Source organism: Dermacentor variabilis, chromosome 7 (genome assembly GCF_050947875.1).
Source record: "Dermacentor variabilis isolate Ectoservices chromosome 7, ASM5094787v1, whole genome shotgun sequence".
In the NCBI taxonomy this organism is placed as follows: Eukaryota; Metazoa; Arthropoda; class Arachnida; order Ixodida; family Ixodidae; genus Dermacentor; species Dermacentor variabilis.
Genome location: NC_134574.1, coordinates 161,431,121 through 161,456,657, shown reverse-complemented (window position 1 = coordinate 161,456,657; position 25,537 = coordinate 161,431,121). Strand labels below are relative to the sequence as shown.

The window sequence follows — 25,537 nt, the reverse complement described above, 5'->3', positions numbered from 1 at the left end:
GCATCAGCAATACGATACGGTGCTTCGTTTCGGCCGAGGTCGGATGACTAATCGACAGCCGATAGAGGTCGCGCGCGCGCGTGTGTAGCTAAAGCCCATTTATTCTTTACGTGCAGCAGCGTAGCCGGTGCATACACGAACCATAAGTGTACGACAAGCGCACGCTACAAGCTTGCGCATAGCGAGAGAACAAAACGCCACCGCGAGGTCGTAGGGCGTGTGCCAGTGGGTTAATGGGATGCCTCACCTCGCGGCAGCCGGTGGCCCACGCGTCGGTCCTCGACTCGCCGGCAGCCCCACAGGAAGGAGCATGCAACTTGTCCCATTCACGCACGCACACACGTACACGAGCGTGGACAGGAGTCTATAGCCGCTGACGCAGATACCACGTGCTCTCCCCCTTCTCGTTGTCGAACTCGCAACGGGGTTGAGTTGCTCTTCCGGAGCTTATACAGTCGCGTGCGTGTAATGCCATAATGCATACGCAGGCAGGCAGGCAGGCAGGCAGGCGCACAGGAAAAGCGATTGCACACATAACGCTTAGTGACCGAAAAGGCTATAACATACGCCGACGAAGGTAGTTGTCGATCGGGAGGGAGCACTGGTTTCCGCAACGTATAACGCGGTAATACAAGCAGCCTGGGTGCGTATACGATGCTCGATGCAAACAAGCTCGTGCGGTTTCCGGATTGGCTCGCGCGCGCGGTTGAGGAAATAAACTGGCGGCGAGGGCTCTGTGCTTATAGGCGTTCAATCGCAGCAGGCCTTCCTGATGTTGCGCTACGTACTGTATAGCTGTTTGAGCGCCGCGCGTATTACACGCACGATGCACACGGCATGAACGGCGACAGCGCGTGCGTGCGACCTCTGCAGTCGAGGAAAGCCTCGCGTCAACGTCGCACTAACCTTGCACCGGCGCAGAGAATTCCAGCAACAGCTCGCTGTACGCGCGAGTCGTGCAGCGTCTGACAAAAAAAAAAAAAAAAAAAAAAAGAAAAAAAAAAGAAAAAAGAAGTCCGCACGTTCACAGACTAAATGCTAAGAGGTTAAATGTCGCAAAATGCCCTATACTAAACCGTATAAGTGAAAGTAGTAAAAGTTGCGGTGACAATTCCTGTTCTGTTCGCAATCACAATGCCTGCACCGCGTTTCGAAGCAGTCGCGGAGGGATGTGAAGTTCCCTAACGAGGATTTCTTTTAACAAGCTGCAAAGCTTAAGGCGATGTGGAAGAATTCGTGTTGCCTCGTAAATGCCTCGTAAATTTAACAAAACTGTTCCGCTTCCAAAACAAGGCGACTTTCGAGCGCCAATGCCCGGGCGTCCCCGCAATAGAGGCTCGATCGAGTGCTCTCTCGTGTGTTCGAACACGGTATAAGGACGCTGCGAAATACTTTCTCGTCTAAGCCTTAAAAGCTAATAAATAAATAAATAAATAAATAAATAAATAAATAGGACAGAATTCACAGCAGTACACCAAGCGCACGATACACGAAGTGCATTCTTTAAGTGATGAATATTATCGTCGCTCTCAACAGTGTTTCAGAACACACTTTCACCGTCCCTATGTCTCGTACACGCTCATGCAGCTACATTTATGCAGCAGGTGACAGCCTAAGAAATACAAGGTTATATGTGCACTTTAAAATTGAAACAAAACTTGCGTAGATGCACCAGCCAATTAGATTCGCTTATTTAACTGACGTTTAAAGCTCGTGAAACCCTTCGACAATTATTTTCTCCTTGCAGAGGGGAATGTATATTTTACAGGTCATACTTAGGTCAATGCTAAGCCAAGGGTAATATATCGGCTTGAAACAACCAGCTTTTATTTTCTAATTAACCAACCATTCACATTAGCGGACCAAAGTCATTAAGCTGTGAGCGGACTACAGCTGGTACGGCTCTCTTTCAGAGCTCAACAGCAGGTGCACTATACGTTTTTGTCGGAGGAGCTTTGTAATTCTTAGCTTGTCACCGATTATAGGCCTGCCATCTTGTATCAACCTACACAATCTTAGGAATGACAAACGCTACTGATCGGGCTGCCAGCGTTATGGAGCGAAGCAACATACACGCTTGAGTGCAGTGGGGTCGTGCGGGGGCCCGGGAGCCTGCGTGCTCCAAACTCCTCAGTCTTACAATAAAGTTTTTTATGATGATGATGACAAACGCACACGCACTGAAGTTTGCAGGCCCCTTTCTTCACGGCTTCCGATGAAGCGAGCTCGCACACTCCTGATAAACGAGATCCCGGCTGATGGCGAATGCGAAAGAGGTCCCCACCGCAAGATATGATCAGTGGGCGCACGCATGATCTGCACACTGCCGTTCCCTCCCCTTGTACTCCGTTTCAGACATCAGGTGCAACGCCGTGGACGCTACGCAAGATGTTCGGTGACGAAAATGACCACGCGTTCCGTTCAGGCCTCGCTGCACGCCAAAGGCGTATGCTCGCGCGAGCATGCACGTGATCGAGGCTGCCGCTGCGGGCTGCCAATAAAAAACCCGAAAAGAAACTCAATTAAAAGCAAATTTATCTACAACATCGCATTAGATAACCGTAAACCACAGTTTATTTGCTTTGAAGAATTAAAACGTGAGCCTTTATAAAGAACAGTTTCAAGTCTCGAGGCACTCAGTCTAGGCATCACGGAATGAATCGTAGTTGGGCTGGCATGCAATACTGTCCGGGAGCGAATTCCATGTTCTGATAGCACGAGGAAGAGCAGAGTATATGGAATGCTTTTGTAGAACCGTAAAGGCGGGCATAGCTGAAATGATTATGAAGCCTATGTGACGTAAGGTCGTTTCAAGCATGCGGGTGTTCCGAGTGGAGTGAAGGAATTTGTGGAACAGTGATAAAAGGGCAATGTCTCGACGAGTGTTCAAGGATTGTAATGAAAGCTTAAGTTTTATTTGTGTTACACTAGACTGGTAGCTGTAATCGTTTATGATGAAGCGGCTTGCTCTGTTCTGGATCCGTTCTAGCGTTTCAATGAGGTATTTCTGGTGAGGGGACCAAATGGGAGATGCATGCTCGAGCTTGGGACGAACGAGAGTTAGGTAAGCTAGCTTGCGGACATTTGAAGGAACATTTCTTGAGTTGCGTCGCAAATACCCCAACGATTGGGAGGCATTAGCTGAAATGGACGCGATATGCTCTGTCCAAGAAAGATTCGATGTGAATAGAACTCCTAGATACTTATATTGTGTAGCTGTTGTAACAGTGCAATTGTTAATATGGTAGTGATACGGTGAGGTTGCCGACTTCCGGGTAAACGACATTACTTTGCATTTTGTGGTATTTAAAGTCATTAGCCATTTATTGTACCAGCTGATGATTTGTTGAAGGTATTACTGAAGAACGAGATGATCATCTCAGTTTTTATATTGGGAGATAAATAATGCAGTCGTCGGCGAATATTCTGATGGTGGAGGACAAATTTTGAGGTAGGTCGTTAACAAAAATTAGAAAAAGCAAGGGACCGAGGACGCTACCCTGTGGTACACCAAAAGAAACGTCTGTTACGGAGGAAGAGTAGTTATTTGCAATAGTAAACTGCTGACGATTAGACCGGAAATTTCGGAGCCATGACAAGGTAAGACAGTCCAATTCAAGTGCGGAGAGTTTTGATATTAGGCGACAGCGTGCGACACGGTCTAATGCCTTCGAAAAATCAAGGAACAAGCAATCAATTTGTAAGTTATAATTTAAGTTAGTGTGTAGGTCTGTTGTAAATTCAAATAACTGTGTCTCGCGCGAGAGGCACTTCCTAAAGCCATGCTGATTATGAAAAAGGAATTTGTTAGTCTCAAGATGTCTGTAAATCTGCGAAGCGATGATGTGTTCAAGCAACTTGCAGGGAATGCATGTCAATGAAATGGGACGATAATTCTCACGTGAGTTCCTGCTGCCATTTTTAAATACAGGTATAACTTTCGCCATCTTCCAATCTGCGGGAAGGTGGCCAGTCGCAAGTGACTGTCTGAATATGTGAAAAAGAATTTTGCTTGATATTTCTACCGTATTCTTTAAAATCTGTGAGTTTATACCATCTATGCCACATGAAGAAGGCATGTTAAGGTTATTTATGTGAGAAGAGAGGCCCTCCAAAGTGACTGAATGCATGACTAAAGAAATGTGAAGTTTTATGTTTGTCGCACAATGCTTTCTATACTTGCACTATCTTTTACAGCTTATTGTCGCACTATTACCGCTATGTTGCTATGTTTACCGTTCCGTTGGAATGTCGCGTCTGTAACATTTCTGTCATGTTTTTTTCATTATTACTGGTTAACACTCATGTTAATTACACGACTTCACTGAAAACAATCTGTGTGATTTATTCCTTGTTATTATGTTTTCTTCTTTTCCCTAGTGAATCGTCAACTAAATAATTCTCAGTTGTACTTGCGGTTGTAGGTTGTAAACAGATACAGTTTATAGATGTGTTGTATTCTATGTATTTTCTACGTATTGTCCCCCTTACTCAATGCCTCACTTTGCGGCCTGTAAGGTATTTTTAAATAAATAAATAAATAAATAAATAAATAAATAAATAAATAAATAAATAAACCGTTTCGCACAATTGCGATCAAGAACATCGAACTATTTCTCAGTGGGCACGTAGCCACTGCAAGAAGTCTCTCTAGCCTACTCCGCGTTGCACGGAGTATAGGTCCGCCTCAGAACTCGCCTTGCCCACGTGGTACGTATCCATCAGTTCGTACACAATTCGCCCAATGCGAAGTTATTCGCACGCAGGAGCACGCTACAAACACGTCTCCACTCGTCGTAATATAAACACTATACTGGAGACGCCGGGCCGCCCATCTCGAAGTAGAGACGCATACACGCCACCGACGCTTGTTGTAAACAAGGTGCACGTACATTCTAGAACGCACGCGAACGCCGGCAATTGTGCTGTAATGTATATGAGGAGCCGCGGTCGCTTGTGGTACACGTATGTAAACAGACGCCAGCTTCCCTTGTGCCCCCCTAACACCGGCCTCGCCGTCTAATACAAGGATGCACTTTAGCATCGACGACGCTGCAGGGACACATCTTCGGTCCTCTGCAGCGTTGCCGGAGCTCACTCGGGAACGTACCACATCGAAGCATTGAGCTTGCGGCACACACGTGCACCGAATACGGCATCCAACCTTCAACGCGGCGTTGTTTACATATGCGGCGTCGTTTGTCCCGCAGTGCCGATTTATGCAGTGACGTGCGTTTCTAACCCCGCACACCATAAAAAAAAAGCGCTTACCGCCTGCATCGTTCTCTCTCAAATCTCATTTTACACTCAGGATCCTTCAGCATAACGCATGGCGCCGTTACTAGCGTGCTTCGAGGACGGAACAATGAGAATTTGACCTTCCTCTGTGCACCTCTTGATCGCACCCACCAGCGAGCAGTGAAAAGCAATCTCGAAAGACCGTGCTTTGCCGTACGACAGACGACGGAGGCGACCAACATATTCCTCCACCAAGGAGGAGAACGTAACCGCCATGTTTTGAAAAGCATTTACGGCGAGAGGAACTTGGCGTATCCTCTTCCTTCTTTCTTTCGTGAAAACCGCGCAGGAAACAGTGCCAAGTGCGTATGCTGAATGACCCGGGCCAAGAAAAATGCGATCTTGACAAGAAACTCGAGTAGGAAGAGAGCAGCTGTAAGCGCAAAGTGATCTTACTTTATGATGCGCAGGGAAAACAGACGTCTTCGTATGCGCGCGCGCTTTAATAGCCATGGAGTTCGTCAAAATTTATGTGCTTTAAAAAGTATTTGACGACTCTGCAACAGCAATGAAAAGCCCGATATGCGCTCGTCCGCGCGCTTCGCGCATGGGGCTTTAATTCGGCTTCGGATACTGGCGCCATCTACAACTTACGCGGAGATAGACGGACAGACGCGATAGAATAGAACGGCTGCGCAGGCCGGCATTGTAAGTTTCCAAGGTGCGGCATTCCCGCATCTGTTGGGAGTCTCCCCCTTTCCTCCTCCTCCTCCTCCTCCTCCCATTCCTGAAGTACCGCGCTTATCGGCCGTCCCGTTAGCGCGTACGCTTCGGCACCGCCGCCAGCGGGCTAACCGGGCGTTGTTCTACAGCATCTCTCCCCGTGCCTGCATTTCCAAGTTCTCCGCCGCTGCTCGATTCCGGTTTCTGCCGCTCAGCCCTTTCGCCTCCTCTTCGATGCCTCATTATCAAGAGTTCCTCGGGCTCTCATTTCTCATGTATTTTGTGCAACATTTCGTACCTCTCTCTCTCTCTCTCTCTCTCTCTCTCTCTCTCTCTCTCTCTCTTCAAGGATCTGGCGTCCACGAAGAACCGGCACTGCGACGGAGCATTCAGGGGCGGCTCTTTGTAATGAGCCCCCATTACACGGCAGCCCCGGCGACGGGCGGCGATATAAGGGCGACCGGAAAGCAAAACAGGCATCGTAATAGGCGAGCAGAAGGATGCGCGATTTGAAAGACGCGCACCCAAGCGAATGGCCCTGAACGTGAGCGCGATGCGGGGTCTATAAGCATATAACGTTTACACGAACCCGACGAAGGCGTGTCGAGTCGGCTTGAAAACCGCTCGTGGGGTTCGTGACAACGCTGCGCAGTTTCGGGCTGATCGAGTGAACGTCGCGGGCGAGCTGCAAGAGGTGCACTTGCAAAAAGGTGCGTCGACTCACTCAACCCGCTTCGCAAGATGCGTTTTGTAAAATGCGGTTGGGTCGAGATGGGTCGGCTCGACTTTACGACTCGATTCGCTCGCATCGAGTTCACGTAAACGAAGCTCTTAGAGAACGAAATTAAGCGCCCACGGCGCATGCAGAAGCAGACGCGCGACGAATTAACAGGGAGAGACATGTCAAGCGCTCGTGTCTCTCCCGTGTTATTCGTCGCTTTGTCGTTTCTGCGCTGTAGTCGCTGTCAATGTGGAGTACACTAAAGCCCCTCCATACATCAGCCCGTTCTTGTATCCCGTTTCAATATACTTCTATAGATACTTGCCCGTCTCGAACTACGCATAAAGAGGGTACGCACATTTCGAACGCTCACTAGCTCCAATAAATCAAATCAAGTCAAGCTTAAAATCCATTAATTAGAACGCCGCCGCGGGTTCGGGCGAAGGGCAGTATAGTACACAGCCAACGTTACCAGGTTGGTTGGCTCCAGCCGCGCCGTAATGACCGTGGGCCAAAACTGACGTGCGGTCATTACGCCGAGGGCCCGGGGCGTAGCGGAAGTGCGAATAGCGTCCCGCTTGGCCACGTTGCGCTTGCCTGCGGGACGACTCGGCAGGACACGCCATTCTAAATCAAATAATGCGCAAACTACACGCGTATGTGCAGACTGAAGAAGACAGACAGAAACTACGATGCCTCGTAGACACAGCTAGATTTACAATGCGGAGGGGGGGGGGGGGCTCTTTTACTGGTCTGCATTATACGCGCCAGTTTATCGCGGGTCCGGTTTATCTCTGCCGCAAGGTAACGGCAGCGGAGTTGAGAGAGCTGTCGAAATCGCTCCTTCGCCGCGCCTGTGTGCCCACTATCAAGACTACACGCACCGTCTTTCTCGTGACTGGTAAGACAAATCCTTGCGGTCTATCTATCATTTTCTTTTCTTTTTTTTTTTTTATAGATTCCACGACGCAGGCGGTGACGCACGCAACGGCACATATGCCAGAAAACCGTTGGCACGCAAGGCTTTGCCTCTCGGCAAGGACGACGTGGACGACGACGTCTGTGCAGCAGCGCCGCCACCCCGAGTCCTTATCCATCCACAGTTGAAAGACGGCGCGCTCAAACCATGTGCGGCGCAGGGACTAGCAGCGACGACCGACACGCGTCACCGGCCGGTCGCGCAAAAGCCCTTTTCAAACTGCGTGCGCACCGAGTTCCGCTAGCGGCAAAGCAGTCATAAAAAAGTGCGTCGGATCGCTGCCGCGTTTATTTCCTCCTGCTGCCCTTCACTTTCGAGTTCTACATCTCTCTCTCTCGCTCGCTCACTCTCTCTGCCTATCCTTTTTATACTATTAGTTTATTTTTCTCGCTTTTCCCCGTCACCACGTCGTTCCTAACCGGAAGGTCGCTCCGCCATTTGCCGCAGTCGCGCCGATCGCACAATGCGCGCGTCTAGAGCGTGCGCAAGCGTCGGCGTTGCTCTCGCTCCCGCACGCGCGCTCCCGTAAACAATTGCGTGCAGTGAGGCTGCGAAGCGCACAGCCGGAATCCCAAAGGAGTGTAGTCGTAGGCGATGTGGTCGTCAGCACGTGTACACTTGTTCAATTCCCCACGCGTATTCTCTCGAACAGACGATAATTTCAATTTTGAACAGACGGCATCTTTCGCTACGCAATCGACTCCCTCGCCTCCCCCCCCCCGCCCCCGCCCCCTTTTTCCACACACAAAATCAAGCGCTTTATTTTCGGATGCTAAACGCGCAGCAAACAAACTCGATTGCCTGCAGGGCGAGAAAGACGAGCAAAAATATTAACGGTGCTGTTTTTCGCTATGTGCCGGAGCTTTCTGCCACGAATTCGGAACATTACATAGGATTGCGCCTGAATCTCCTAAAACACATTATATTAAGTGCGTGAAACGAGGACTATTTTACATGCCGTTTATTTGCCTTACGCGGGCACAGTCTACAAAGATGAGCCACAGATGAGTAATTAAGCGCGCTGCAGCAGAGCCTACATAAATACGGCGTTCACATTTACCGCAATTAGTGCCTCCTCTGCATGTACGGGGCATTCCTTGTAAATCACCGAGCTTCCTACAGGGATCATTGGGATATATAGAAATGGGTTTAATTAGCCTTTCCGAACCTATGAGCGCTGTACACAGCGGCCGGAGCTGTGAAACCCGCTCTGTCCTCCGCTCTGCCGCCTATAGTTCAAGTTTATCGAAAACGTCACACGGATTCCAAGTTCTCGAAGTCCTACATATCCGGACTAAAGAATGATGCAAACTCAGTAATCAAGTAACGCTGGTGTAATGTCGCAACCAGCATTAGGATTAGCACTCTTCTTCGCCCACTTTGGCATGATGTCTGCTATCGCGCCCCCTGAAACGTCGCTCTACGTCCGACTGATAGAAGTGAGAACGCGCGATAAAAGTGAACTCACCCATGTACAACACACCCAGAACAACATACTTTTCAATGAAACACAAGCTGCTCAAAACAAGCATCCGAACCCCCAATAAAGCATTGTATACTCAGCAAATGTAGTGGTGGTTTTTCAACAGCTTCGCTGGACATCTAGGCCGATAAGGAACGATAAGAGTTAATATGTCGGATAATCTTCGATAAGGTTGACAACGACCGATAAGGGTTGACAAAGGTTCATACTGGTCGGATCAGGTTTCTTAACAGTGACAATGACACAGGGCTGCGTGGAGATGAGCAAGTGGCACAATGCTTACGCATACTTAGACAACTCCTAGAGGAGTTATAGCGTGATTTTTTAAAATTTTTATTTCTTGCATGGAATAACAAGCACACACTTTAGAAGGGACAGTGAGACACACAAGGGACGGGTGCTGTCCCGTCTAAAGTTGGCGCTTATTATTACATGCAAGAATAAACCAACTATAGCCCAGCAGCATAGTCTAGTAAAAACTACTTTTCATTTGCCGTTCCACAAGCCTCTGGTGAAACGGCAACATCATGCTCGGCAGCAGACCACCACTCACACCGAATTACGCGGAAGGATTCTTGGGAAAGTTGGTGCTGCCACTGCATGGTGGTTTCAGTCGCTGCGTGGCGCTCTATCCGCCTCTCTATTCCTTGTCCCGTTAGCATCGAGCGATTTTCCTTTATAATAATCACCTGCAGCCTATTTATGTCCCCCGCAGGAGGAATGCAACCCCCAAAGATCTTCAATTGGCGACATCTTGTACCAGCTGAATCTTACGCCTGCAAATTTCCTAATTTCGTCACACAACTCATAGCTCTCTGCCGTCCGCGACGACGCTTCCCAAATTACTGGCTCGGTGAGGAACGAAGCGCAGTTACAGAGGCCGAAATAGCAGCACCAAGGGGTGGGTCAATCACAAACACCGACGACTGTGGATAGATGTGTAAATGCCGCAAGAGAATTTTGCGTTCGAAAACCTGAAACCTAGAGGAAAGAAAGCGGTCACGCAATGGCGGGGTCACGTGACAGCCTCGGCGCGCCCTATTCGCCCTGCCCCGATGCCCAGAACTGAACGTAGGCAGCCCCAGAAGGTATACAAACGATCGCGCGGGCGGAAGAAGAGGGAGGGAAGGGGGGGGGGGGGGGGGTTGAATCGCCGAGCGTGAGTCATCGCGCTCGCAAACGGCTCGGCGCGTCTGCAAAAGGCAGCTCCTCCAAACCACACCTAGTGCAGTCGGCAAAAGCAACAAAATGGGGCAGGCAGCGAGCAGTTGCGGAAGAAAGAAAGAAAGAAAGAAAGAGGCATGTCCTCTTCAGTCACGGTACGCTGGGAACCTCGACCACATTCTCCGAAAAAAAAAAAAAAAGAAAAAAAAAGTATCTGCGGAATCGCGCTGCTGCTGCTACTGTACAGGGCGTTTCGCAGTTTCACAGGGCGTGCCATTTGCGCAGCCGCCACGCCCCCTACCAGAATCTCCTTACCGAACATATATATTGAGGTTCAATAATGACTGTTGGCGAAACAGATATGTATACTCCTCGCGGTAGTCTTTCGGCACACACAATGTGTACAAGAAAGAACAAGAGTGCTTTATTGGCAATGCGCGCATAGCGTGACAGCTGATTTCATTTTCTGAAAACACTGCCCCGGTGAATCAATTGAAGGACGCACAACATCGTGGGTGCGAACCCTTACAACATCGCGCTCCATAAATTTCGTCTGTTCGCGTGTCCAAAGTATAGAAGTAAAAAAAAAAAAAAAATCACAGCCCCCGGGTGTGCGGGAGTGCATCCTACGGGAGTGGCTGGCTCGATGTATAGGCGCGCACCCAATGATATGCTACACACATCACTGAAAGACAATAAATGCAGTCTAATTACGCAAGAAAAAAAAAAGACAGTTGTGACTGGTTCTTAGGTATGTGAAACGTACACACAAAGGTAATAATACGCACCTTGTTTAATAATAAACAGGGCGATAACACCGACTTCCGTCGGTGTGCGCTGAGTAGGTTGTGTCCGCTATTTGCGAAAGGCGCCAATTTTGAAACGGCGGCGCCGGATAAAGAGGACGTAGAGGTACGTGGCGTTGAGAATCCCCGCGCGTTGATTGATTGAAGAAATGCTTGTTTTGTTTATTTCGAAGGGTTTACAATCCTATCTTCCTCTACATCAACCTCGTTCTGTGGCAACGTTTTCAAATTAGCGTTGAGTACGAACCAGTCATCCCAAAACAAGGATTCTCCTCCGATTCTCACGTCCTCTCTCGGCTGTTAGAAAGCTTTAGGTTAGGAGACGCAAGCGCCGACGTAGGGGTCTGCGCATGCGCAGTACCGCCCCCCCCCCCTATTTCTTGCGTACCCAAGCCGCTTGCGTCCCCTAGTCTAAAAGTCTCTATTATCGTTAGTCGAAGGCTGCCACAAATGGCACTCACACACGCATGCCGTATAACTGTCAATCGCTCATGGCGTGTACCCGCAAAGAACCCGCGGCAGATGACGGGCCATCAGCGACGACCATTTCGAGATGCGATCTCCGCATGAAGCACTCGCCCGGCACTACTGCCTCTTGTTTGGGAGACCGCAGTACTTGAACGTGACGTGGCCCTGGCGGCCGTTGCGAGAAAACTACCCTGGGTCTGCTGCAACAACACTACCCGGGTCCGCCTACTGACCCCGTTCGTTTCGCGTTGTTCGCAAAGGTCGACGTTCGCCATTTCACCAAACTTTCCACCCTAGCTCCACCGGGAAGGTTTATTTGTCCGCGCTCATAAAATTTTGCTTACGCCACCCCATACCCTCCACCACACAGTCGCGCGCACACACACATTTTAAGCATCGCGCAGCTACTCGCTCAGTGTTCCTTTTCGATGCCACCGATACGAGTTGTACTGAAACCACCCGTTTCGTTCTTGCGCCCTTCATTTGTACACGACGTGGGACGCTGACGTCATCGCCTTCGGGGAGGGGGGGGGGGCAGCCGACCTCACAGTCTCGCGTTATCAGCGCGGCCGCGGCGTCGGGAGGCGTGGATCTCCGCGCTCGATCTCTATATAGACGAGCCAGTGTTAAAGGGATCACCCTCGTTACAGCGAAATTTCACTTCGGCACCGAGGCACCGTCGGCGCGTTCACTGCACTGTCGGCGGCCGAACGTCAGCGCGCGTGCGCACGCGCAGAACTCGCGCTGCATGCCAGCGCCCCCTCCGCCGGCGCGCGGAACTTCTTTGGGCCAGTCTGCACCGTCCTTGCGGCAGGTCGTAGACGAGAACGCAAGGCGATGGGTCGAGCTGATATCCAAACGAGGCCGCTGCCAGGCCAGAGCCATTATCGCGAAGGGCGAGGGGGGGGGGAATCACTCCTGAAGCGAGCGGCGGTGATGACCCGAGCACGTGCTTATAAAGCGAGGAGAAGGCGCTGGATCGCCGAGCTGAGATACAAGCGTGCGCCTACATGTGTTGTGGCGACTGGCCCTTGTTGAGGGCGCGCGTCAGGGAATGTGTTCATGCGCCCGTGCATATATGCAAGCTTGCGGCGCGGATACCGTAAGCGTTGGATAAGGAACGCGAGTGAACATTTAAAGAAACGTGCCGAGTGTCCGTTGTTGAATCTGCATCACTGCTAGAACATCTGAGGAGAGGAAGAGGGGGGGGGGGGGCACAAGCAGCGATAAGAAACTGCGGAGGCGCAGTCAGTGGAATCCTGACACAAAAGCAGCGTTGGCTGACCAAGCTAAAACCCTTCAAAGGCCAGAAAACAAAGGTGACAACCACTTAAGTGGGAGATCGGGTGGAAGGGGGGGGGGGGGGGGTGTTCCCTGCATTTGCGGGATGCACGCTTTCGTTCCAACACTGTTATGTTTAATATTTGCCACGACACCTCGTTCATCGCACATTATTTTCTTTTATAAAGTTTACTACTGCTACTACTCGATTACAGTATCTTAGGAAGGCGTATGGATGGACCCACCGAAAGCCTCATGAAACCATAACAGCTACACCAAATTTACTCGACTCATACTTTAGCAATTTTTTTGCCCTCTTCTCGCGCCCTCCTTCCAGAAAAAAAAAAAAAGTATGTAGCGAACGAAGAGCGGCGGGGAACAGGTGTGGCGGACTCTCGCTCGATAATTTAAATTTGAAAAGCCAGCGTATCAAAACATCACGAAACAAAGTGGCTGTACGGAGGCAGATAGAACTGCACAAGTGCTAATTCGCTTCCTTCTCCACATGCGCTGCCTCGCTTCTCCCGAGCGGCTGTTATTCAATGTGTAACCAACACACTTTGCGTTGGTTGCGTTCAACTGAACGCTTCGCAAGTTCATCTTTCTACGGTGTTCGGAGAGAAAGAGAAAGAGGGGGTTCGGAACAGCGGACGGTAGGGAAAGCAGAAAGTATAGGGGAAAGGGGGCGGGGTGGCAGGAGAGGTCCCCATCGCGAAAACGGGGATAAACACGATCGACGTACAGCTCTTACCGCTGCGCAAACCGCGCACACCCGCTGCTGCGACGACGGAGTCGAGAGCTCTCGTGCCAGCAGCAGCGGGAACGGGTCGGTGGGGCCGGCGCGTACGACCGACCCGCTTATCACGTCGGCAGCTCGCTGACCGCGAGACGAAGTGTTTACGCAGCGTGGTGGCACTCGTCGGGAGACGAAGGCGAGCACCCTGCAAACGACGCGCCGACGGCAGGAGCGGACTGATAGATAGCCGAGGCATCCCGCGGGAGAGAGAGAACGAGGAGGACAGGCTGTGCGCTTGAAAAAAAAAAAAAAGTGCGCCGACCAGTACAGAAACGAAACGGAAGATGCACACACACAGCTGCACCGCTATGTGGTAGTACAAAGCACAGCAAACAGAATCCAAAAAAAGAAGACCGAAGCAACCGTGCCGGAAAGAGAGGCATACAACACACACACGTCCGCCCAACAGTCTCAGGCCGAGGCGCGGCCCGAATTCGCCGCTTTCCCTCTTTCCCTCGCACGCACGTCAACCTCTTATAGGCACGTACTCATTTGCTTCTCCTCCGAGCTAGCGCTCTTCCAACCCGTTTTCATTTTATTATGCCCCATCGCTCTTCAGCGCCTCGCGTGGATAAATAATCGCGAACATGCTGGTGGCACGGTTTACCCGGCACAAGCACCATAGCGCGTCTTGCCCCCCCCCCCCCCCCTCCCCCATCGGCCAGCCAAACACGCACGCGCAAGCGCCCATCTCGGTCAACAGGGAGGATGGAGAACCGTCTCGGAGGGGAGAGCCCACAGCCCTGGCCCCTCGCGCGTCAATCGCCTGTTCCGAGGATTTCGCGCTGAACTTGCTCTTGGCGACGTCCTCTTATCGCGCGCCGAGCCGCAAGGTTTCTCGCGATGCCTTGCGCGAGCAAGGCGGCAGGAATAAGGAACGGCGAAAGACAAGGTTATCTCTCTCGCTTCTCGGGGCGATAAGAGAGCTCCGTCTGAAAAACGCTGCGTTCGAGTCCGCGTGGTTAGTTACCTGTAGCTGAGGAGAGAAGCTTCTGTAGTCGAGACACGGAAGACGAGCTGCGAATGCAGCATTAGCGAAGGGTCTCCTTTCAAGGTGAATCAGATGCGCAAACTGAATCCTGCGATATTCAGGGAAAAACGCAGTTACAATGTTTTCTTTTTTGCTTTTTTAAAGGCTCGGGCGTGTCACTGATTGACCGATTAATTGTTCGATAGGATTACGGCTCAAAGCTGAATCTAGGACATGATGTTCGCATTTTTGGTTTCCTGTCGCCGAGCTCAAGGTCGTGGCCTCGGTATACCCGACCGCGCGTAGGCGATTCCGACGAGCGCAAGATGGATAAAAAAATAATAAATAAATAAAATAAAATAAGGACGTGCGCGCTTAGCAATTTCAGCGCGTTCCGAAGAATTGCCGGTGTTCCAAATTTCACCCGCAGCAATCTGCAAATACATCACACAGGGTTGACCACCGTCTCGAAGGCCACGGCGGCCAGTAAAAACAACGGTGCTACAACGTTACGCACACGCAAGTTCTTGCGATGTGAAGATGACCTACTAGTCTTGGACAGCCAATCAATTTATGGCGCGCGAAAAAAAATTGGGGCGGCGTGTGCCCAAATTATCGGAGGCGAGATCGTGTCACGACGACAGCGTCCAGCTTCTTCACCTTCGCAGGCGCCGCAGAGGAAACACGATTTCGACCGGCTTGGAGGAGTACCGGAGCAATGGAAGGTATGGACAATTCGCTAAACTATCATGTCAACAACGGTAATGCGTCGAGGTGCTCACTATTTTAGGGGACGCAAGCCGCCTGCGTCCCCCAATCTAAAACTCTCTAATATTTACATCTCGGAGCGGTTTATGCGTACCTATAGGCAACAAGCATTTACGGGAAGTAGTTTCTGCGCACAATATCAGAAGGAACCACTTTGGCACAGTTTCGGCGCGTACTATGTCAAAACATTGGAGCCCGTCGCTGGTCGCATATAGCAGCGTAACCTGGTTGATCACGGTGATGATGAAATGTGGCTGGGCCCTTTGCATCGGGCGGGAAAATCGAGAGCGCCCTACCCAAAGAATTGGGAGAAAAACAAACAAGCACACACAAAAAAAGAACATTCCAAATACGCACGCACACGCACCACAGTGCCAGGCTGCCGTGAGTGTGCAGTATATTCCCACCAATGTCAGCGCCGCCTCCTGGAGACGCATGCAATTGAGGCATCCTAGCGCAACCTGCTCACAATCATCGCTGTTTTGTTCCCCAAATCTTCAATAAATTTTGAAGCTTGAGGCATTTTTTTTATTTATCCATCTTCTCGTATGCTACTGATATTATTGTCAATTAGATCCCTGTCATTTATTATTGGCGGCGAGGAGTTACGGAGTCGCCATCTATCGGAAGCGCCTCGCTGTCGTAGTATGAGGGATCACGCGGCGCGCTCCTCATAGGCTTTGCTGTCAGCGCTCACTGAAAACGCCACGCGCGAGCTCTCCCGGACATTTCTGTAAGTACTTTCGAAACGAGAGAAGTTTTTTACTGTCTAAATACTAATCTTGGGCAAACTGAAAGCACAGAATCGTTTACAGACGCTATCTCTTTACCGAATACGTACAGAGAACGCCACTGCGCGCGCTCGCTGCGATGGAGTCTCGCGAACCGGCTTCTTGCGTAAAAGGTAGGTAAACCTTGAGAGCAAACTATGTGAAATATGTTCTTATAGAGTTTGTATAACTAAATGGAGCGTAATAGAATGAAGCCTCAATGCAGCGATCGCACAGTTTAGCAGCGACCGACTGCGCGTCTGCATGCTTGTCCGCGCACTGTTTCGCTTTCGCCGCGTGCGCGTTTTCGCACCGTGCCATGAGCTTTAGGCCGCAGAATATGAGCATTTGACAGTATACAAGCAACCATTGTTGCGTGGGCGCATTCAGAGCGGTTCAAAAATAATTTCATTGTAGAGACTTCGACGCGTACGAGGACTGTGATGTGCCGTCGCGACGATTCAATTTTTTTTTTCTTCTAAATTCTTGGACGTTTCAATATTATTTCTAGAGTTGCGTTGCACTGTATGTTTATCAGTGTTCTCAGCGTGCGATTTCCCGCTGCTTCTATTTTGTACTCCAGTGCATTAATTGATAACACAAACATGACCATATGCCATGCTTTTTTTTTTATGTGCCTATCGTGCCAGTATCTATAGCATCGACAAGTTCATAGACCAAACCGTCATGACATTAGTCGGACAGCGGACTCGGGCGAGCGTCTCTGTGCGCGTTTTCCAAACATCGCAGACCCGGCGCCGTAGCAGAAATCTTCCTCGCGTCTGTGCTTGCTGCATGCTCGAGTTGTAGCCGATGACTGTTTGCCGGTTTTGTGTTTCGCGAGCCAAGCTTCACGCAGCTTCTTGTCCGGCGGCTAGTATGAATAAGGCTGACACCGGGCTACGTTGCGTACGTCCGGGACTGCGGCACCGAGCAGTAGCCTGCCATGTGGCGCACCTTCAAAGGCTGCCGCTACCTATTGTAGGGCTTTCAAGCGTTATAAAGGAGACACTCGAAGCGGGAAAATATCGCCACTAAATGAGGACCGCGGCGTACGAGGGAATTTAAACTCTCGTTTTCAGCTGGCTTCGGCGCTCCCGAAGCAGCCGACGCGGCCGCTATGTCCACGTTATCCCTAATAGCACGTCACGCCGACGGTGGCGCCAGCTTTTCCAGTGGTGGAGCTCGAGGCCAATAGGCGTTAGTAAGTGGGTGCAAACATCCCGTGATTTTATAATGCCATTTCCGCTCGCCGATGTTGCCGGGCCCAGTCAGGCACACCTCTCCGTTGGCTTTGAAAGGTCCGATGCGCTATGTACACATTACAATACGGTAATAACTTATTATTATTCCATACGCAGCGAATTCTCGTTCCAGTTTACCTGACTGGACCCCCACCTTCGCTGGATGCTAGGAGCTGGTGAGATGGGACGCAATCAAACCTTTATTTCAACGTCCCGTATGCGTACACAATGTTGGGGACACAGTCAAAAAGCAACCACGCGGCTTGACGGGAATCGCACCCACGTAATTTCAACAATTAGTGACGAAGTATGGCGCCCCCATCCTATGCACATGATTGCGAAAGGAGCAGTAGTTCGATGGATACAGATGAGTTTTGACCCCCCCCCCCCCATCGCGTAATTATTCAAACCTGCACGTGCACCAACGTACCACAAACGCTCTTTTTTCGCATCCTGCCGGCATCATTTGATGCCGGCAGCCGCGGCGGGGAATCGATCCCGCGGCCTTGTTCTGAGCAGCGGGAGACGGCATTCATGCACCCAAGGCAACAGGTGCAATGAAATGAATGAACCCACTTTCTGAGAATTCGTTCGTCGCTTCCATTCTTTTCAATCCTTTTAACCGCAGCGAAGCATGTCATTTAGGTTGCCCTGGGACCCCGATGCAGTTTTGAATATTTTTTTTTTTTCGAGATCATTTCGCAAGGGAGGAAAATACAGGGAGCGCTCGCCACGTCACCTCCAGCAGGAAACGTCGACCTACTTTATTGGCCACGCGTCGCAGTTCTAATAAGAAAATAACCACAAATAAAAGCGCAGGCAGTTAGGCGAATAAGCAAAGAAATGAGGCGGTACAGGGCTTCCCGCAGCGCTTGGCAGAACTACGGCCCCTGGAAGGTGGCAGAACAAGGTTCGAGACGAGACGAAAATGACATTTGAGTCGCGCGCAGACAGAAAGCTGATTTGCGGGCGACGAGCCTTCCCCTCGCTGTCACCGCTCAAACGGAGGAGGGCCAATTATTTGCGCGAGAAACACCGACGCAAGCCGACCGGAGGGATTTGGCGACCGAGAAAAAAAAAAAAAAAAAGCTTCCAGTTCTTTGTGCGCCGTCGCGCGATTTCCTCGCTCGTTTGCAACCTGCATGAGCTGACTGAACACCCACGCCACGACGTGAAATCATGGTGAAATCCTCCGGAGCGCCCGATCCTTGCGGCGCGCGGAAGAAAGTAGTTCCCGATTCCAACCGAAATCTACACTCGTTACCGTTCAAAAGCGCTTGGCAACTATCAAAGCGAACGGTTGCTGCATAGGCGAACAACAAGGCGGTGCGGTACATTTCTCTTTAGGAACTCTTTCCCACCTTGTTCGGTAGAAAAGATGGATTTCTACGAGGTAAATCGTCGTACTTCGTAACGAATAATTTCCTGTTCACTCATTTATAATACCTCGTGTCGACTGCGTGCACGGATCGGCAATTCGGCGCGCAAGCCGATGACATAAGATCGAAAAGTTGAAGTGTCCAAGATTCGTTACACAAGCTAAATAAAAAGAACTATTATTTTCGAATTTCGCGCCAGAACTTTGAGGCCTATGACGTCAGTGTGGCGTCACAAATAAGTTTCCGCACATTTAGCTCTTCTGTGTTGTGGGCGTGAACAGGGCTCGTAGGTTGGGTTTTAGTTAATTTTAGAATAACGGTACCATATTCAATTAGTAATCAACATCGGTACGTATTCACCGAAGCAGACATTCTATCATGTCGTCTGCATAGAGTTTCATTCAAGGACAGCTTCTCACAGGAGGCGACAGCGGCATTCTGCGTGGCGGTTGAGTGATTGCCGCATGCAAACCACGCGCTAGTAATGTTTTTTACGAAACTGCACGCGTAAAACCATCTTCAAGTCACGTCGCGCGTCATGCTTACGTCTTCTGCATGACGGAAAAAATGATCGTCTGCACGAAGTTTCATTCGAATGGTTCCGTCCATGGAGGAAGGTAGGAGTTAAGAGGGAGCATCATGCAACGCGATTGAAGCCAAACATGTAGGCCCAACACGTGATCGCACGTCAACGTGAGCGGTTGGTTTTGGTGCTCCCGCTCTGCAGGCAGAGCTAGGGTGGCCAGAACCACGGCACGGAAGCCGAACAGCGTGCAGAGAATAAAAACTACTGGCATAGCTACTGGGAACTAAACGTCTCAGCAAATCTTGATTCTTGCTACGTGATCTCGACGCAATAGGTCGCGTGTTGGGCCGCCACTGAGCAAAGGGTGGGCTTCACGGAGGGTTTGCTTGCCAAGGCTGGCTGCGTGACGTAATGCTCTCAACTTTTTCCTTCCTTCATGGTTCCTTACCACAGCCGACGACAAGCGGCCGGAGCAGACGTGTACAACGTCGCGGAAGAACACACTGCACAGGCATGCCATGCCTTCCACAGAACTGCACCGTTCTCGCGAGACAACGCCAACAACGCGCAGATGGACGACAAGGGGTGTGGGGACAAAAAGAAAAGGAGGGGGGGGGGGGCGCGAAATGAAGCGGGCGTCGAACCTGCTGGTCGGCGGTTAGTCAAAGCCGAGATCAACGAACCCACGCAGCGCGCACCGCAGCACGTCACAGAGCAGAGGCGTGTAAGCGTACTGCGCCAAAGCTTTGGCGTGCCGGTTTGTAGTGTTTCCTTTAACCCCCGCCTTCCCACACCCGACACCGAAATGCAAAGCGAGCCAGCCGGCCTACGCAAAGCAATGCCGCCGCCGACGACGACGACGAGACGTGCCTCGTCGAGTTATGCGCCGGCGGTAACGGCAACTACTTTTGATGCCCCGGGCGAGTTGTAATAGACCATTGTTATGCCACGGGACCTGGCAGGAAACGTTGATTAAAAGTACTGCACCTACCTAATACGTTTCTGTTTTTCCGATGGCAGCAGAGACGGAACTACGGGCATAAAACGAAATATGCAGACCAGGTGAACTCGCGTTACATCACGGTAAAACATAATCGGACTGAATTCGACTAAAAAGGCCATGTGCTGCCGCCGTAAAGGTAAATTACTCCTGTCATGGTGAGACAAAACTGATGTACAACAAAATCATATGGAATATATATATTCGGAGAAAGTATGCTCATTTGGTCGGCTGGATACGGCAACTGACAATTTTGTCTCAGCGCCATCAGATATGTTTCAACGTGCGCGTGCTGTCGACAGCTGAACTTCGCGCGAGCAGTTTCAGTTTCGCTCACACGTGCTGAAACGTGCAACTTCGCAAGCACTGTACCATAAAGTTTACATACACCCGCTGCCCGTGTAAGTCGGAGCAAACTCGACTAGAATTTGTAACAGTAGATACGGGCCGGAGTGAAGCGATCGCGACAAGATGGGTGATATAAGAACCACGTCCGAATGTCCTTCGGCAGGGAGGAAGCGGCTTCTATTGTGATATTTTGCAACATGATGGGTAGCGCGCTGGCAAATGCGATATTTCTTTCCAGACGACGAGCCGTCCGTCGTTCGACGATAAGCTCGCGCGAGACGACTACAAATCACCGGCCAACGACGGCGATCCGCCTTGTCGATGCCGCCAGACAAGAGAAAAAGCTCTACCGACATGGCGCCGCGGCATCAATGAAAAATCAGTGATGTCTGCACAAGCGACTTCCTAGCGCATACGAGCGACAGAAAAAAGAAATAAATAAAAAAAAAGAAGTACAGCCATGGAGCACGTCATACACGCAGTAGCAGCGGCTACGGCGTGCCAACAACGTCCTTGCCGTTCTGTGGCCCAGCCTTCGCGGCGTGTTTGTCACACGCATGGCCCGAGCAAGAACATGGGGGGCGGGGGGAAGTGTTCCAGAATACGCGGCAAAAAATGGTGTTGCTATGCGACAGCCCGGCGGTGGTGGCGTAGCTCACGACGACAGGCTCGTTCACGAGGCAGGCTACAGCGAGCTACGAACGTCGAAAGCGGCAACTCTTGATCCGGTTATGCTTTTTTTTTTTTTTTCTTCCGGTGTATAACGGCGGCGATTGGGCGAATGAAACTGCAACGCCGCACGCCGTGTTAAAGCGTCGCTTTTGCAGACGACAACAAAACGTGAGCTATCGGTGGTGCCGAAGAGAACAGGAGTCTCAGAGCGGGGCCCCCATCGAAAAAGAGCGCGGCTTGACAAAAAAGAACGCCCCTGCATAACGATCTCGCCACAAGCAGAACAGAACACGAGGCGCCGAAGTCTTTCCACGACGTGCTTAGGCCTGGAGAGAGAGACCGCTGCACTCACCTCAAAGTGCCGGGTTCGTTCCGAGGGGTTCCGAACCGGGCGCGCTCTCTCCCGACGTTCGTGGTGCCCCCCTTCACTAGCGCGTCGTCGCAACTCCGTGGCGTTGCTCCCCCGGCGACACTGCCGCTGTGTAGTAATCCCGTCGGAGCACGGCCGTCGAGGAGCCACTCATAATCCCTTCGCACGCGGCCGTCGTCTCGTCGGTCCGGCCCCAGCGTCCGCGGCGGCAGAGCTGCCACGGCCTGTAGCCTTGTGCATGAAGATCTCGTCGTCCGCCGCGCACAACAGCACACACGCACGCACCACCACACCAACCAGCGCCGCAGAGGCAAGCTTCGCCCCGAGTACCGACCTACCCCTCTCGAAAATCGCGTCAGCGGCAGCGAGCACACAGCATGCACCACGACGCTGACGTAAGTTGCCGGCCTGGCCGGTCGACCGACGGCCGGAACTAGTGGCGCCACCTGTCTAGAGTCGACGAAGGCTCGCCAGCCGCAGTGTGGAACAGCCGGTGGCTAGGCACCGATAGTACAGTGGCCTGTACCGATAGCACCACATAGCGTAGCACCGTTATGCCAATGTCTCTGCACGCTTTTATAGGGAATGGGCAAGATAACTTTTGTCTTTGGAGACACTGCAATTGCAGTGGCAAACGCAGACAAGCCAAATATTAAAGTATGTTGCGGCAATGTTTGAGGCAACGTTGCGATGGTTTGAGGTTGGTCGGTGCAGTATGCAACATCACATTTTTGTGCAAAGCTTACATAATGAAGTCAGTAGTTCCATCCAAACAACTGTTCGTTGTAAAGCACCAAATAACTTCCTAAGAGCAAGGGTGGACGCCTTGAGTGCTTGTCTTTCCTTTCGTTCTTTTTTTCTCTGTTTACCACGACCCGAAACCGACCAGTCCACGAACAAGCCATAATGAATTTGTTTATTACGACATCATGATGCGTCGGTTTTCGGCATAATTCCTTTTTATCTACACGGTGTCAATCAAGAGCCAAGATCCACAACTAGAAACTAGTAACCCTATGCTAGAAACCTTGCATATAGGTCGGGGGCGTGAAGCGCGGGCTTCTCCTCACAACGCCCGGCGGCCTGTGGCGTGCTGTCACCTGTCGGTAGTTAGGCATACTTCTGACACCCGTTTTCCTCTCCGTACGCCCGGTTAGTTGTTGCGGTCTACGGTTGCGGTACCGATGTGATCGGATCAAGCCAGTACCGTTCAGCCGACGCGGTCGCCAGTCTGGTCATTATTTCAGGTATTCCTGTGTAAACTTTCTTTCGCCGGTCTTGGCTATGACACGCTGCTCATTGTGCGATTGCGGGGGATTACTAATATAAACATACTACAACTGCCGATCGTCTCATGGTCTGACATCGTGATCTCATTTCAGCGGTATCGAAGTGAAAACCGTGTTTCTTTTCAATTCTTCAAAAGAGTGCGACTTATCGAGATCGGAGGCGCAAAGCTTCTGCTATGTGTAACCAGAGTATAGTGGCCTTGATACGTTTCGCTTGTTTATTTCGTGGATCGCGGAAAAGTGACTGCTTTCAGGAGTTTCGCGTCGGCGCTGCCAATTTTGTTACGAAAGCACCTGCGTGACTTTGGAGGGCCGATAACGTGGGTTTCCGTTTTTACCGTTCACGCTTGCTCAAGTTCCCGCTCAAGGTGCTGGTTCGGTTGTGTGTTCGCAGAGCCTCGGCGACACGAATGGCCTTATCATCGCCTAGCAGCATACGTCAGATCAATGCCTTTGGTCAGATACGTATGCCGCTCGTTTAACTATTTAGCGTACAACAGCGTAGCTACGCCCGTAAACGAGAATTCAAGCGTTTTCTTCACCTTTGATTTTCGTGTATCCCTGACACCATTTGCCGTTCCCTTCCGCATGCGCGTTACCGCGATTGGATGTCATTTATTATTATTATTATTATTATTATTATTATTATTATTATTATTATTATTATTATTATTGCGTTAGCAATTATATGGACACACCATGCTATGTGACATGCGTATCAGTTGCCGCGCCACCATTCTGTCACTGAAAGTTGTTCATACCAGGTCTTAGATTCTGGATAAAATTATTTCTAATTAATTTGAGAATGGACAGCCTACAAACAAATGTCATGAAGTAAAACACCGACAGCACATGCCTTTCATTCTAAAATCTTCTCAAGTGCGCAACAATAATAACTGAGCTCAAACCTTAAAACGATGCAACTCCATGGCTGTGCACTACCTCCGGGATCGGCCCACGAAAGAGGTTTGAAACATACCCAATACGGAAATGTGGTGGTAAATTAGCTAAGAAAGGCAATGGCATTTATTAATAAGCATAGATGAAATTGTCAGAGTGCATGCAGGATTCAAACAGCACTCCGTAGCCCAACAGTTCGTTTTTACTTAGCTTACATTTACTTCAATTCATACTGCCACTACAGCTACGAGGTCTACACTTTGTGTAATATTCTAATATCTTGCTATCACATTCATTGCTTCACCCTTATGGCAAAACTGAGACATTTTTGTTAAAGCACTGCGTAAATGACGCCTAAAATGTTATGCACAGAATGATGAGAGACATTTAACCTGCAAGCCTCCTCAAATTTCTATTCAAAAGTAAATCTGTCACATTCTCAAGTTTGATGCCAATATACGTCATATCAAACTTTGACCACATTATCACCATGCTGCTTAGTAAATAACAAATGAAAGATGATGCCAGTGCAGTATGGTTTAGTAACAACATAAAGTCATTAAAAACTTGCATCAGGAAGATGATCAATCTGGCAATAATTTCTGGATAGTTATCTAATGGTGTGGAAGACTGTCCCTTTCGCTTTGAAATCATCTAGTTTGTAGCAGCTCTATATATTGATAGTATACTATAGTGAGGAAAGTGACCGAATATGGATTATGACCTACAGACTATGCTGTACTGGCTTGTTTTTGTCAGAATAGATAAAATGTGTGCTTCAGTACTATTTAAACATATTTTCAAGGTTTGGCCTCTACCTCTTAAGCAAGTACAACTGTTTACTTTGAACTATTGAAGTGATGTTTGCTTTGTAGAAAACATTACCGATGAGATCTCTTAATTTGACATTCTCGCTTAATGTTGTCATAGTCAAGGTTTCAAGATGAAACCAGGCCAAACAAGCAGATGGCCCTCTCAAAACAAACCAAAATAAGCGGCAAGGCTCGTCTCAAGACGACCATTTCATTTAAAAAGGTCAACTTGAAAACCAGTCTTTATTTGAGTTATAGATCATGCATATAATGTTGCAGTGCACATACCTTAAGGTATAGCCGTGGTTGGATTGTTTTAAGAATTTCCAAGTATTATGGTCATAATGAAACTGGTTGTCATCATTAACCACAAGGCTACCTTGTGCAAAGTCATGGTAGTGGTGGGTTTTAGAAGTTCTTCACATACCTAGAGTTGTACATGTGAACTAATGAGTGGGTCCAGGGGTAATCAAATGGCTTACGGTTTGCTTAACCACTTCTGTGGTCATTCCTAGTGTGGTGCATCCACAAAGTGCTGTGAAATGAGGAGATCACGTACACGCTAGAATTCGTGTTCCTGATAAAGATTTTTTCTTTTTTTTTTTTTCTCCCTGTAACAAGACACAGAGCTGCTTACATAGACTTGAGTTGCAGCTTCACGGGAATTGCAAAGGCAGTCGCCTATTGGACTTTCAGCTAATACTACAAAATAATTCCGCACTTCCTGCCAAGATATAGTGAACTTTTGTCGAGTGCAGATTAGATTTTCGTTTTTCAGTATTTTCTCTTTATTTCATTCTATGCAGGTGCGAGGCCTTTCAAACATTCAG

General features: G+C 49.9%; 1 protein-coding gene across 1 annotated transcript in view; it reads right to left on the bottom strand.

The window, feature by feature from the left end:
- numb (NUMB endocytic adaptor protein) overlaps nucleotides 1–22,076 on the bottom strand; it is a 96,172-nt gene extending 74,096 nt beyond the window's left edge. Inside the window, exon 1 of the mRNA XM_075699951.1 lies at nucleotides 21,689–22,076. The gene's annotated coding sequence lies outside the window, so the exon portion shown is untranslated. The remainder of the gene's footprint in view (nucleotides 1–21,688) is intronic.
- Between the last annotated feature and the right edge of the window lie 3,461 nt (nucleotides 22,077–25,537).